This window comes from Arachis ipaensis, chromosome B08 (assembly GCF_000816755.2).
Source record: "Arachis ipaensis cultivar K30076 chromosome B08, Araip1.1, whole genome shotgun sequence".
NCBI classification, from domain to species: Eukaryota; Viridiplantae; Streptophyta; class Magnoliopsida; order Fabales; family Fabaceae; genus Arachis; species Arachis ipaensis.
The window spans coordinates 18,272,543-18,288,408 of NC_029792.2; positions in this window are offsets into that span (position 1 = coordinate 18,272,543).

Here is a 15,866-nt window from a genome sequence, read left to right on the forward strand (position 1 = left end):
AGCATTGAGAGTGCATGGCACAGGATTCTCAGAGCTACCTAAGCTTACAGATTTTCTTCTCCTTCAATGTATTCTATTTTGTATTTTTCTGTTTAATTTTGTCATGTCTTGAGTCTCATGGAAAATGGCAAACAGTGAGGTTTGTATGAAAAAGCCATAGAGCGAAAAAAGGCAGAGAGTGCAAAATTAAAAGAAAAAGCCATAGATGTCTTAGAGTTCCTTTGTTCATCTATGTTGTGTTTCATGATTCTGTGGGAATCCCCTTGTAAGTTGGGTTAGCACTTTACAAGTTGTAATCAGATTGATTATAGTGAAATTCTATCATTGTTGTGATGGAGACTGGATGTAGGTTGCACTGCACTTAGCAGCTGAACCAGGATATATCTGGGTGTAATTTTCTCTCTTCTCTACTCCATTTCTGTTTTCTACTACACAGGAGCAAAAACCAGAATTATCTCGTGCCAAGTGACGAGACAAAAAGAAAAGTCTCGTGGCTAGGGACGAGACAAAACAAAAGTCTCGTGTGCAGTGAAGAGATAAAAAGAGTACAATCCTCCAGAATTAGTCTGACAAGTCAGCAAGTGTTATCAAGCAAAAAAAAGGGGGCTTAAGATTCAACCCCCCCTTCTCTTAGCCACTGAAACCATCAAGAGTAACTTGTATTTCCTGGTTCAACAACCATGGGCTTGATTTATGGCTGGAACTCACAAATGGAATATCAAAGTGAATTTATCCATATACATATGCTATGCCTGTTTTAATGGAAGTCGAAGAGAGAATCTCTTTTGCTTCGTGCAAGTATGTACAAGTCATTGAAATACTCACTGTGTAGCCTCTTTAGTGAAGAGGGTCAGTGAATAGAGTTATTTTCTATCTATCTTTCTTAAATTTGTCCCGCTATAAATTTCCACCTTGAATTTGATGTCTAATTTAAATTCAGTCCAAATTTTACATTATATTATTCTTGTTAGTTATTAGATTGCAACCTTTTTCTATACCCATTTTTCTTATGTTCAGATGATAACATGATTATATTTATATCTACTAATTTTTTTTACTCGGTGTAAATTTGTATTCTTTGCTTAAAGACTTGTTATTGTTTAAAATTTCTGCGAAGATGACTCTATGACTTGGACTTCTAAGATAGAAGGTTGCTAAACCCATAATATGGTTTATGAATACAAAAGTAGGATTTCAACGTAATTTAAGGGGTAACGTAGTCAACTTTCATTGGATGTAGTTTATGGCATAGTTAGAGTAAAGATATTTGTAATTTAACTTTTCTTTTTTAAACTGATGTTCACTTTATTCAATATTTACATTGTCTTCTTACATATTTTTTTTCAAATATACACCTAATTTTTTTGTACAATATTAAAAGATAATTTACTTCATTATTTCTTCTTTTACAATTTAATTTTAATGTAAAAAGAATACATAATTACATATAACATTCTTTCAGAATAAACAACTAAAAATTCACATCACCAAAACTGCAGTCTTAAAGGGGGAGAAGCATGTGGAATGGTTTCAGACTTTCAGCTATGAAATTAGTTTCAACATCTTATATAGGTCTAGACATCAAGTTTTGAACCCAGTCAACTGATTTCGCTTTGTTTTTTACTTTTTTTTTTCCCTTTACTTGTCTTCTTTCTATTATTTTCTTTTCTTTTTTACTTTATAGTCACAATAATAAAAGCTCATCTTAGATAAATAAATAAATCTCAATTAATTTATTATTTAATTTTAAAAAACTTGAGGTCTTACCATTAGCATTAAGATAGCTTGTCAAGCAACACTAATAAAGAATATTGTTCAGTACCTTAATGCAATGATAGATTATCTTAATTCAATTCTTTTTCTTTCTGTTTGGTTGAGTCATTATCATTTTCTTTTTCATTTTCTTCTCAATAAATACAATTACATAATCACTTAGTACATATGTTTAACAAAAAGTGGAGAATAAAAAAGAAAAAGAGGCATGAAATTATGTAAGAGAATAAAAAAAATGTGTAGAGTAAATATTGATTTATATAGTAAATATAAAAAAGAGTAAATATAAAAAGTGAGAATAAATTAGAATTTATTTAACTCAATTTATACCTATTAAAGATAATTTAATTAAAAAAGATGTATTATTAATTAGCCACTTAAACTGACGTGGTATAATAGTAAAAAGTTAGAAGATTATTAACAATATATTTAAAGACTTTCTTAAACTCTGCTTTAATATATTACTAATAGATGGATAGATATACTAACAAACTTTGATATTTAAAAAAAAAAATACATAATTTTTTTGTATGATTTATGCAAAAATTTAATTGTTAGAATTAAAGAAAAAAGTCACATGAATTTAATTAATAATGATGTACACTGATAATAACTTGTTAATTTTGATTATATATCTATGTAAAGTCAAATTTATTTACTTTTGATCTATAATTAGAATCAACTTATAAAATTTGATTGAATTAAGCTCACTACCTAGTAATCAATAAAATTGTTAGTTTTTTTTTTTATCAAAGATAAAAAATTTGAACCCGCAACCTCTTAATTAAGTATGAGAAGATTATGCCATTTGAACTATTACTCATTGGCAATAAAATTGTTAGTTTAAAATGATTTAATATCGCTTTTAAATTTATATCCATTGAAATTAAAACAATCTAATAATACATAGTAGTGGTATATATGTGGGAAATGTATACGGATACTTATTTCTGATTTTCATGAGCACATGCATGACTATTCTTTCTCCAGTTTTGGTTGAGGTCAACTGTGACCCATAATTTTCTTGTTGCCCAATGACTAAATTACTAACCTAGCCGAAAATAATCAAATATATAACAACGGTCAATTTAATCGAGAATAAAATAATAAATTAATATCAATCAACATTTCCCTGGTTGACCGGAACTGTCAAGTTTTTCTTCCTTGTCCGTAGTACATAGCCTTTCTATACAATAATTTACATTTCTTCCAAACCCATGACAATTTTGTGGGTAAGTTACCCTTGCACATGTATCATTATCTCAGCTATTGATCAAAAAAATTTTCAACCTTTCATTAATTGATTCATTAAATACTTTTACACTATATTATATTTTATAATATTTACATTATACCACACTAAGTATTTATACTGTAACATAAATAGGTACAATATACAAATAATTGATTTTACAAATCCCTCCCTAAATACCATACAAATTAAAACCTTCCCCAAATACCATTTCAATGTGTACAACTTCTTCTTCTTCTACCTCTCAAAATACAGTTCGAAGGAACTGCTTCTTCTTCAACCTCACTGCTTCTTCTACCCTTGTATCCACTACTCCTTCTTCTCTACCCTTCCTATAGATGATGGGTGTGATTTTTCCGGCGATCCACTCGAAAAACCTTCCCCTAATACCCCTGTAATGTCCACAGATTCCTCTTCGACCTCACTGCTCCTCCAACCGTTTCTGTAGGTGAAGCGTTTGATTTTTCCGGCGACCCACTCGCAAAACCTTCCCCAAAAAACCGCTTTAATGTCCACAGCCTCTTTTTCTATCTCATTCTTCTGATTTCTTCGGTGACTCATCGTTAGTGAACCGACTTTTTTGAACCCCATCGAAGATCCTGCCTACTGCTTCTTCGTCTAGGGTTACGCGGGTGTCCTTTATTGTGACTCACAGGCAGAGTGAAGTATTTACGAAACCGTTGAAGAACGTAACTCATCCCCTAGGCGAAAAAGGTTCCGGCAACCCACGAGGAAAACCCTCTCGAAAAAACATTGTAAGGCCTACTGTTTCTTCCTGTAGCTAATTCGTTTGTTTCAGTTGTCAATTTTAACAACCAAATTTGCCTGATTTGTTCTGTTATTAACTTTCTTTAATAACCGTTCATCGAAGTAGATTGTTTCAATTTTGAATGCAATAGTTGAGAATATTTTTTCATGGTTGTGTTTAATGTTAATCAGATTGATGGCCAGTGATGCATGCTCCTCAAACACGAGACGAGGCATAGTCGAAGCCGGCGGATAACAGGAACTGATAGCTGGATATGCAAGTTCAATTTCGCTGCAACCTGGGGATGTAAAAGATGGTGTGGCCCCAAAATGCTTCTGCGAAAAATATGCCATCTGTTACATGTTTAAGACAGACACTAACCCGAATAGGCTATTTTTTGGATGCCCATTGTTAAAGGTAAGCACGCAATTCTTCATGTATGATCACTAAGTTTATGCTAAATTTTGGTTGATTTTGAATTTTTGGAATGGAGGTTTAGAATATAGATTTTGGTTATTTTCCCTAGCTCAAGTTGTTCTGGATGTGATTTTGAATTGTTTGGAATGACATGCCTATTGGTTATGAAAATGATTTGATTTTGTAAGCGATTTGCTGTTAAATTGGGTTGATATTGTATATAATTTGATATTGGTGCTGGTTAATTTTGAAGAATGATTGAGGCATGAATTGACATAGAACCTGATATGATATAAAAAAATTGCTTTAAAATTTGAAAGGATTTTTAAGATTTAGCCTTTAGGGATTATTTACAGTCACATATGTAGATTAGATTGAATTGGAGTGTTTTGTACAACCATACATTCATTGTGTTCTATTTGATTTAGGTGACAGAAGCACATTGCAAATTCTTTCTCTGGGTTGATGACCACATTGTAAGGGTCAGAGAGGGGGAGGCTACAAGGGGATCGAGTGATGGGAAGCAGAATCATGTTGAAGAACATTTGGAAATGGATAACCTGATAGCACATGTAAAGGAAAGAATAATAAACCTAGAGAAGCTACTGAATAGGAAAAGTATACAAGGAGAGTTGAGGAAGAAGACTAGAGAAGTAGCTGCAAGAGAGAAGGAGGCTTCATCAACAAAGTCTAACCATTAGATCAAAACCGGAACCTGAAGCACCTCTATTAGGTTGAGAAACTTAAGAATAATTTCCTTCTTTCAGAATTTTTCTGCTAGAATGTAGACACACAATTGCTTGAAGCTTTTAAAGCAAAAATTGTCGATGTCGTTTATTTGATATGGGCAACATGGTTGGAATTTGATTATGTTTTACCTATAGATACGTATATGTTTTATGGTATTTATTTTTGTGACTTAGTTATCAAAGTTCCCTACTAATTTCAGTAGCATATGAAGGCTAATATGTTGTAGTAAGTCAGCCTGAATACCAGAAAATAGCAACCTTTTTATTAGTGAAACGAATGCTTAAGATTGCAGTCATGTTATAACTCAATCTTCGGTAATTCTATAAGAGTAGGAAGGAGAAGGGCATGACAATATACACCGATGATTTGGTGACTTCCATGACAAATCATGCAGCCACCACAATAGATAATTGACAAGATCTGTTTATCTTCTTATATACTAGTGTGCAGCATAAATTTTAAGTTGTGAGAGAATGAAGAAGCTGAAAGTAAACTAGAATGTTATGTTAGGCTTTGGAAATTTGTTGAATTGCAACTTGTTAGTCAAGTTTAATTGCTTTCCTTTCAGAAAATTTCCTGCATAGGTTTCCAAATTCCTAATCCCTTGAACCTAAATAAATCTTAACACTTGTAGTTTATTTGATCATGATGAATGGCCACTGCTTTGTTCTAATACACATCAATTGTTCAGCAAAGGAGAGCAGCTATGATGCTTGAAATAAGCTAGCCTGTCTGTTAACATATTGGGTTTTAAAGGCTTCATCTCATTAGGTATTGAAGTTGTAGATCATCATCTTTATACCCTTGCACATGATGTATAATACTCCAATTGAAAGATCTGACTTTTTAAAAAACCATAACTTCCCATTATTGCTGAATCCTTTGTTTGCTCAATTTGTTTGACTTTATTCACCCCTTCATGCACTTGATTGAATTCCTATTACTCTATAAGCCAAAGTAAATGAACGAGTGCTAATGGATTGATCATTTCAGAGACGTGGCCGTGGAGGTAGAGTGCAACATGGAGTTTGTTTATGGAGTGCTAATGGCTTATTGCAGGTCTTACCAAGTTACCATGTACTAGGTTGCTCTGTTTTTCTTCTTATAAAGTAATATTCAACGAGTATATGGCTTATTGCAGGTTTTACCGTGCACTGGGCTAGGTTCTGCCATCGTCCAACAAAGCAGTGGTGTATACAATTGTTCTCCTGAAACCCAGTGGTGTATACAACTGTTTATATGTCGTCTTTTTTGGTCGAATCGTGTTACATAGAAAAACTTTGGTCGAATTATAGGTCGAATTGTCTCGATTCACGATTATCCCGGATGAGTTCTGGTTAGGTATTAAGGTGTAACATAGTATATGATCAAAGGTCATCGAAAATTTTTTCCCCAGTGTTAGTTACTATAATTAACTGAATATTTAGTCTTTCTGTCATACTTGGGATTGGGCTCGGTCAACTAACCTGGAAAGACATTTATTTTTTGGTAGTTCAAGTCTATCTAAAAGTAAAGTGGGCTATCTATCAATTTGGGCCAGCTACAAAAACAATTAGTTGATAATTCAAGTGAGGATTAATGCAGCAACTGGCTTGAAACCGGTTAAGCCCAACTCTCTCTGGAATTTTAAAAGAAAACCAAGTTTTTCCAGGTAACTATTTATTCCATTCATGTGTGTGTTAACCGTTAATTTGATCAATCTTTTTTTGGAATAGCATTTCTTGATTGAATATTCGCGTAAAATGTTAGTAGGTTAATTGATATTTCTCACATAATCCCTATACTAGGATGGTTAGAAACAGAATAATACCATTATAAATCTCCTGTACATGAGGAACACTACATGACACATCGAATTAGATAGATTGAGGTTGTTATGCAACCATTTCTCTTAATTTTGGCTTTTTCAAACCAATGTAAAACATACACTAGTAAAGACAAACTGAAAGAAAAAACACTAGGAATTAACCAGTGTCATAACAGTTCTGGGGATTTCATTAACAAAAAAAAACATAATTAACATCAACCAGAATACAAAACATAGAGTTTCAACCAAGTTCCACAATACATGTAGTCGGAGTAGATCTAAATGTCAATTATTTCTAGACAGGAAACATCCCTACAAAATACTTGAGTGTAGACCTTACTGTGATCGGGTGTGGCATTTCTGGGTATTGCCATGCTCTCCTCACCAATAGATTTCTAGTGCCATGTTTGATGTCATATTCTGTTAACACAAGCTCTCTGTACCTGTAATTGACGAGTAACTCTCTTTCCTTTGAATTGTTCACCAACAAAAGTAGGTTATTATCCACGAATAGTATTGGATTTTCTCTGATGCTTTGACTCGCAAACCTGCAGTATTGCTCTAATATTCTGTTTCCACCGGCATCTTCATTCAAGTGCCAAATTGCTACGACATAACCAAATTCATTGTGTGTATGAGCGAGGAGTGCAACTTTTTCCTTGTGGGTTAGTAAATTGTGAACGGTATATATTGCACCTACTGGAATAGACACCTCGCTAAATGATTCATCTTCAACACTGTAACATAAAACAGACTTGGGTGTAGCATAGCTATCTCCCGTACCAGTTATCCAATACGCATGACCATTATTAAAAACAGAGTTAGGGTCAATTTTTTCTACACCAGGGAGACAATCAACGTAGTGAAACCATGTAGAACGCCTTGAACAATATCTAGAGAAAAAAAACGTAGGCATCAGCTATGTCCCTTTTGCACATATGTATGATTGTGTATGCATCTGAGTTTGGTACATGACCGAAACCATATACTGGGAAATACGATCTACTGTGGTCCCTGTGGGGGTCGTAAATTTCTCTAGAGTATTGTGTTGTCGGATTCCATACCAAAAGTCTTGTGTCGTCTTGTTCACGGGAGAACTTGAAACATATGTTCCCGTTTGACACTCCCACAATACGAAACCACCCATGGATGCCAACTCCGAAAGGTTGCTGAACATGCACTTCTTCTCCAGAAGCAGCATTCACTATATATAGTGAATATGAACCCATTAACAGTAGTGAGTATCCAACATGAAACAAAACATGTTGATCTAACACTTTCTGCCTTCGCATGTGTTGTATGCATGTCTCTGGTTGGCGTAGCTGTCGGTGCCAGAATTTATTCAAGCACATACATCTCCCTACAGCTTTGGCACTACTTTGCAGGAAGATTTCTTGTAGCAGTTCATCCGGAATAATCGGCAAGGGAAGTTGGAATTTAGTCATTTTACTAGACGCGCGTTTCGTAGTCTTGGTTTTCGGTTGTGTTTATTTTGTAGTTTTTGTATGGTTGAAGTCTGTTGCTCTCTTTTAAGTAATGAACCTAAATTTCTCTAACTTATTAATTGTGTGAGATGTTGCATTCAACGAGAATTGATGTGGCAGAATATTGTATTTACCGGTGTTATCGTAACCAGTTTGAACTAGGTGTTGTGTACCATTAAATTTGTCTTGTCTACCAAAGTTTTTGCCTATCCTAGTAAATAAATTCCGTTGGAATTCCAACATACTCCAATAAGCTTATCTTTGATTTTTTGTTTATTTAGTTTGAAATTAGAAGCAGCCGCCAATTTTCCCTATGTGTCTTGCATGTGTATTTACCTTATCTTGCTAAGTTTTATTTTGCTAATATAGTCACTCATCTGTTTACTTGATTTCCAATATTGTTGGCCTTATCACACCATTACAACCCCTCATCCTAAAGAAAACCATGTTACTCCCAATTTAATCATTTCCGCAGATTCAGCATAAAGTATTTCCAATACCTAATTAGGATGTTACCAGTTACCACTGCCACACCCTCATCCATGTAGCCACAGGAAAACAACAGTCAAGTTTTCCACATGAAAAAGTATTTGTTATCAAATTTTCTTACAAATAATGACTGGAATAAAAAATTCTTCTGATGGTAGACTTGTGTGAGAGTTGATAAAAAATAAACCAATAGATGTATATACATTAACAAAATAACGATTTTCAACACGATAATTTACATTCAGAAAATCAAAGCTATTACACAGAATACTAATCGAAGATGTCCACAAAAGTAAACATGTACATATAGACATGGCTACCGAAATACTATTACAAAATATTAGTTCACCAATAAACCTTAAACAAATTAATTTGTCATGTTCTGTCCTACGATGATGGTGTTCTCTGGTTCACAGACGAGTCGGAAGAGTCAGATGGCGAATTTCTTCCATACCTCCTACTAGGTCCTGCGATTGCCCTCCTACTAGGTCCTGCCACTGCACCTCCCCCCTGTTGACGGCGGTTGAACCTGCAGTAATTTTGGAAAATTTATTATACAACAATGAATATAAAAAAGGCTGTAAATTTACTTTCCTAAGTAAACAAGTTATTGTTACCTTGACTCGTGAGAACGCGGTGGTGAACCTTGTTGCCTCCGATGCTGCCGGCGTAATAACCTTTCGGTCTCAAACGCAGCCACCTGTGCATCCTTGTTGAAGTGTACCTTGCATCTGTCCGCCAGCCACTGTTTGATTTGGTCCGGCAATACATTGGAGGCATATATCTCATCAACGGCTCTGGGCATTTCTTTCGAATGAGTATTGTCCCATGCAAGCATGTAGAAGATACCCCAACCTACGTAACTGAGTTCCAGAATAAGCCGTGAAGTTGGTCAATAGAGAGATCTTATCCTCCCTATGTCGGCTGCTTTGATCCAGTACTTATCATCGTCTCTGTTTGGGTTGATATGGAGACAATTGTCTTGTCTGTCTATGAAGTAGAGATCACTGGTTGTGAAGAACGAAAAGTTCCATACAATGTGCTGTGGAAACCTTACATCTTCCTATAGTCAGAGAAACAAAATTAGATGTTAAACAGATTTTGAAAAGAATTAGATAAAAAAACGTAAAAAGAAGTAGCGTCTGCGGCATCTGAAATAAACTTACATCTGTTGGGAATAGGTTTAAGACGAAAGTCTGGTCAGGGCATCTTCTTACGTTCCTTAAGGCATTGACGTAACTAGCCACCACGAACCAAAAAATGAAAAGTCAGCATTGTTAAAAATAAGAAAACATGGAAGGACAGAACCGAAAGTTGAGAAGTAATCAATGTTAAAAAGAACAAACCATGCAAAGACAGATGGTCATGTGTGTGAAAAAAAATTGAACAAAAAGCAGATAATAGTTATATGCTTACCGAAATTCTGGATCCATCTTTGTTTGCTAAGATTAGTGACTAGTTTATGAAGTTGATAGGCATGGTGAGTGAATTAGAAGAGGGTTTAAAATGTTGTTGTCAAATGATTTTTTTTAGGAAGTCAAGTTTTACTTTTAAAGAGGGTAAAACCAAACGTCACACCGGTTGGATATGAAGTTGAAGGGATATCTTGAAGCCATCCATTAGGATTCAAACCTCATCACTAATCAAACCTTTTCGAAAATCTAAACTGAATAATAAATACACATAATAAACTCTATTTGAATTGTATTACTCTTATTTTGGTAAAGGTAAATGTAGTTTAATAACCATTCATTGGTATACGTATCACTAAATGAATAAACATAACGAAGGTTACACAAAATAAAATAAAAAAAATATAATAAGTTTAATCTTGTGTTTATATTTAGGTAAATTATTGAAATCATGTTTACTTAATTGATTTACAAAATATAGGAAATCATCCAAACCTTTTTTTATTAACATAACAAAATGTGGTGTTCCATTCAAAAATTAACATAAAGTACTTCAAATAACATAATAATAATTTTTACGACCCAGTAGCTTTTTCTCAATCAGTAAGCGCAACACAAAACCTAAATCAAAAATTAACATAAAGTACTTCAAATAACATAATCAGAATAAGTTATTGCAAGCATTAAAGTATTAAAAGTCTATGCAATGGACACAACTATTTTAATGCCTTAGGTATAAATAACTCAGAGCATATTTCTTATCCCCTTAACCAATTGCTCTTCCTTTTTAGATATTTCGTTGTAGTATTTCTTTGCTGCCTCAAGGACTTCCTGGGATTTCAAATTGAACGGATTCATGACCAGATCAATAGCCAGCCGTAATCTAGTGCTTTCATTTACCTAAGCGAAAAAAAAAATTCAGACGCATAGGTTAGATTAAAATTTTGAGATAATATATGAAACCATGAAACCAATTTTATTTTATAATTACCTTAATATTGTAGTTACTCCTCCATTGGCACTCCCTCATCCAGATTGTCATCCAAACTCCACAATCATTCCTTGTATATTTAAAAAAAGTTTATTGAAGTCTATAACCAACTTAATTTCTAAGGGTACATTATCATAGCAGATGGAATGGTACTGTAAGAAATATTATCTTCCTTAACCAAGGCTGGCAAGAAAAGCAATGTATAGCACAATAACAACGTCAATAAATATGTTAGCGGTCTCTTTTAGTTGTGCAAAAGGAAAATTTTTTCATCACACGTTAGCAAATTCATTGATGTCTCTCAGTAATTCAGAATTCAACAAGCAATAAAAACTTATAAGGTTTCTTACGAGTCATCATTTTGCTCGCCAATCTCTGCAGGGTGTATTATAGGATATTCCGAAATTACTGGTCTGTGTGTTGTTTGGTTAGCATAGAAGGTCGAGTCATCAAGCATCTCCTCAATAAACAGTGCCTGTAATCAAAGTAAAATTTATTTCAAGTGTCAAGTCTGCTGCCTGTTCAAGCAATTTAGAATTTATTTCCGCCTATTAGAAATTTTGAAACACTACCATTAGCTTCGCACAACGACGATGCTTGGTTCTGCTTGAGATGCATGGTTTAGAATCCAGTAATATTAGGTGTCTTTTTTCAATGTCAATTACAAGCAGGTACCAGTGCATGTTATCCTCATTCATTGGAACAAAAATCTAACAAAAAAATACACAAATAAGTTATATTGGAATAAGCATTCTTTACTTACATTATCATATATTACGATAATTAAATTAGAAACTTACCTTGCATAACGATTCAAACTCTCCTATGTATTCCTCAGCGTAATAGCGTTTCAAAGTCTTTGGGGAGTGAGTCCAATTAAGGGCAAATTGCTGAAATTTGATTTTTCGTGAACATGTATAAGATCAATGGAAACCAGGAGATGGAGAATCTCTTAATGGTTTTCACTCACCGAAAATGTAGTGGGTAAAAACCACAAGCAGGGAAAACCGATGTCCTTGCGTGCATCACACATGAGCATGCTTGATGTCAGGTTTATGATCTGCTTTATCGTTCGTTGTTTGACGGCCAATAAGAAAAAATATAAACATATATTCCCTTATTAAAATTATTTTATATGTTAGGAATTTTATTTATGAAATTAACGAATGCTAATGACTGAAAAATCCATACCTCGTCCACCAATGGTTTGTTTGGCAGTAGAGTATACATGACTCTCCTATTAGCGTGCCACAAGTTTGTCTGTGAGATTATCTCTGAATTCAATTCTTCATCCTCCAGATCTGAACCAAAGACGTAGGTTACGACTGAAACTTCGTCCTTGCACAGTGCCATATCAGCTGGAGGACGGAACAGAATAGGTGTCCACTGATAAAACGAAAACTAAGCCGTTAGTTATTAATAGTTAATTAGAACAACAAATCTTTAACACTTACTTAACATGATATAACCCACCGCAGGTATCTTTGCGGTTTCCTTCGCTAGTGGCAATTTTCTGTCAGCCGGGTTGAAGTAGCTAACATATACAGCCTTGTCTAAGCCACTCGTTATAACTGGTTCTGTAGCTGTCTTCTTTCCAGTACCATCATCGCTGAACAAACTTCGGCGAATAACATAATCATCTGGCGGTGTTTGTTCACACTTTGGAGACATTGAACAACACTTTGTAGCTATATGCAATATTGAATCTGCGGCTTGATGAATGCTGGACATGTTGGATCTAATCTTCTTGGAGGAATCCAGATTCCTCTCAAGAGTACCGGATGGCATGCTGAATCCGCTCATGATAACAGGCATTACTGTAGGGTTGAAGTTATCGGGCGGACCATTCCAAAGATTAATCGTTTGTGGCATAGTTCCAAACACAGGATAACACGTCTTGGTCTGGGAAGCAATCAGGTTTGAAAGTGTATTCATCATCGTCGACATTTGCGTTACCACTTCTTTTAGGGAACATTCTACGACTGTAGTTTTACCGAAGTCGTCGCCTATCTCTTTGCCGGCTCCACCGTTAAAATTTACATGTAGTCGCTGGTCATGCATGGTGCTTCCTCGGATACTATGAAAAACAAAACTAAAAAATATGAATACTTTATATTCGGAATCGGTTTAAAAATTCATTACTAGTTTGTCGAAATATAATTTAATTCTAACCTTGATGACAGTTCTATCACTTCCTTGTCGACAACTTTTCTTGAGATTTTTCTACTTTGTTCCATTTTGGCTTCGTCGTCTCCCTTTTCTATTTTTTGTGTTGAGCGTCGCTTCCCTCTGGCAGCCATTGGGTGTTTTAGTTGTTTAATTTTTTTATTAAAAAAAAACATGAAAAATACTGCAACATGTACAGTTAATGAGTTGCACTCCACTAGCAAGCACAATTTCTTAAAAGAATAACAAACATGGTAGGTTGTCCCTACTATTCAAAGGAGTTTTGACAGCTGATTGATATTTGGTTGTAGACCTCTAATATATAAGGCAGTTTATGTATCCAGTTTATATTCCTAAAGTTTTGCAAAAAAATAATTTACATAAAACTCTTTTTTCTGATTGGTAAAAGATAAGGCTCCAACCTTTTTTTTTATTTTTATTTTTGTTGAGTCGAAGTCTCCATCTTTTGGAACTACTTGAAGTTATTCAGCTCAATACATTAGTTTATTTACATTGATGTAGTCAAAGCTAATAAAAATTTTCTGGTAACCGTCTATTTTTTTCTTTAACCAATCGGTTACTGGAAGATTTGTTTTAATTTTCGTAATGAATGCTTGTCTCCATTAAGTTTAATCAATTACTTCTCATAAAGTAATATGCTCATATAACAGAATTGTGTTTGTTGTTATCTCTTATTATCACACACCCGGTCAAAGATTTAGTCCACAACAAAGTTTAATGCGACGGCTGAACACTCGAAAAGGTTAGTATGAAAATAATACACGTATTTGCTGATAGCTCGAGAAAAGGGAAATTTTTTTTCCATTTCCTATGAGTTATATTCCTTTTCATTAACTATGTGTATAACATTACCTGTCTCCCACACACTTCTTTGATTTTTCGTTTGTCATGGACACTCATCATCTAATTTATTGCCTAATGACTTTTTTGCTTTCCACCTTTAGGCCCGTTGCCTATTACTTATAGGAGACTGAACTTCCCATCCCTCATCGCAAAGCACTTCCTTCCCCGAAAGAAAATAACGAAACTTACAACTAACTATTAGTAATGTGTTTGGAAATTTTTTAGTATAATTGATAGTAGCATAACATTGATTCTACTCACTATAAAACTGGAACCATTAACTCGAAGACCTTATACCTAGTCACTAAACAGTACATATTGAACCGTACGCATTGAACCGGAAATCGACAAACCATAAACCATAGGCACGAACCCATTCAATCTAAAACATAGTAACTAGTCCGTGAACCCTAGCCCGTACGCATTGAACCGGAAACTGGCAAACCGTAAACCATAGGCACGAAACCATTCACTATAAGACCTAACGACCAAACCGTGAACCCTAAACCGTACATATTGAACCAGAAATCGCCAAACAATAAACCATTGGCACGAAATCATTCACTCTAAGACCTAGTCACTAAACCGTACACACTGAACCGTATGTATTAAACCGGAAACCGGCAAACCATAAACCAGATACACGAAACCATTCATTAAAAGACCTAGCGATCAAACCGTGAACCCTAAACCGTAAACATTGAACATAAACCATAGGCACAAAACCATTCACTATAAGACCTAACGACCAAACCGTGAACCCTAAACTGTACACATTGAATGGGAGACCGCAAAACAATAAACCATGGGCACGAAACCATTCACTTTAAGACTTAGTCACTAAACCGTACACATTGAACTGTACACATTGAACCGGAAACCGGCAAACCGTAAACCATATGCACGAAACCATTCACTATAAGACCTAACGACCAAACCGTGAACCCTAAACCTTACACATTGAACCGAAAACCGCCAAACCGTAAACCATAGGCACGAAACCATTCATTATAAGACCTAGTCACTAAATCCTACACATTGAAGCAGAAACCGCCAAACAATAAACCATGGCCACGAAACCATTCACTATAAGACCTAACGACCAAACTGTGAACCCTAAACCGTACACATTGAACCAGAAACCGCCAAACAATAAACCATTGGCACGAAACCATTCACTCTAAGACCTAGTCACTAAACTGTACACATTAAACCGTACGCATTGAACCGAAAACCGGCAAACCATAAACCATATACACGAAACCGTTCACTAAAAGACCTAGCGATCAAACCGTGAACCCTAAACCGTAAACATTGAACCGGAAACCGCCAAACCATAAACCATAGGCACAAAACCATTCACTATAAGACCTAACGACCAAACCGTGAACCCTAAACCGTACACATTGAATGGGAGACCGCCAAACAATAAACCATGGGCACGAAACCATTCACTCTAAGACTTAGTTACTAAACCGTACACATTGAACTGTACGCATTGAACCGAAAACCGGCAAATCGTAAACCATATGCACGAAACCATTCACTATAAGACATAACGACCAAACTGTGAACCCTAAACCTTACACATTGAACCGGAAACCGCCAAACCATAAACCATAGGCACGAAACCATTCATTATAAGACCTAGTCATTAAATCCTACACATTGAACCGTACAAATTGAAGCAGAAACTGCCAAATAATAAACCAT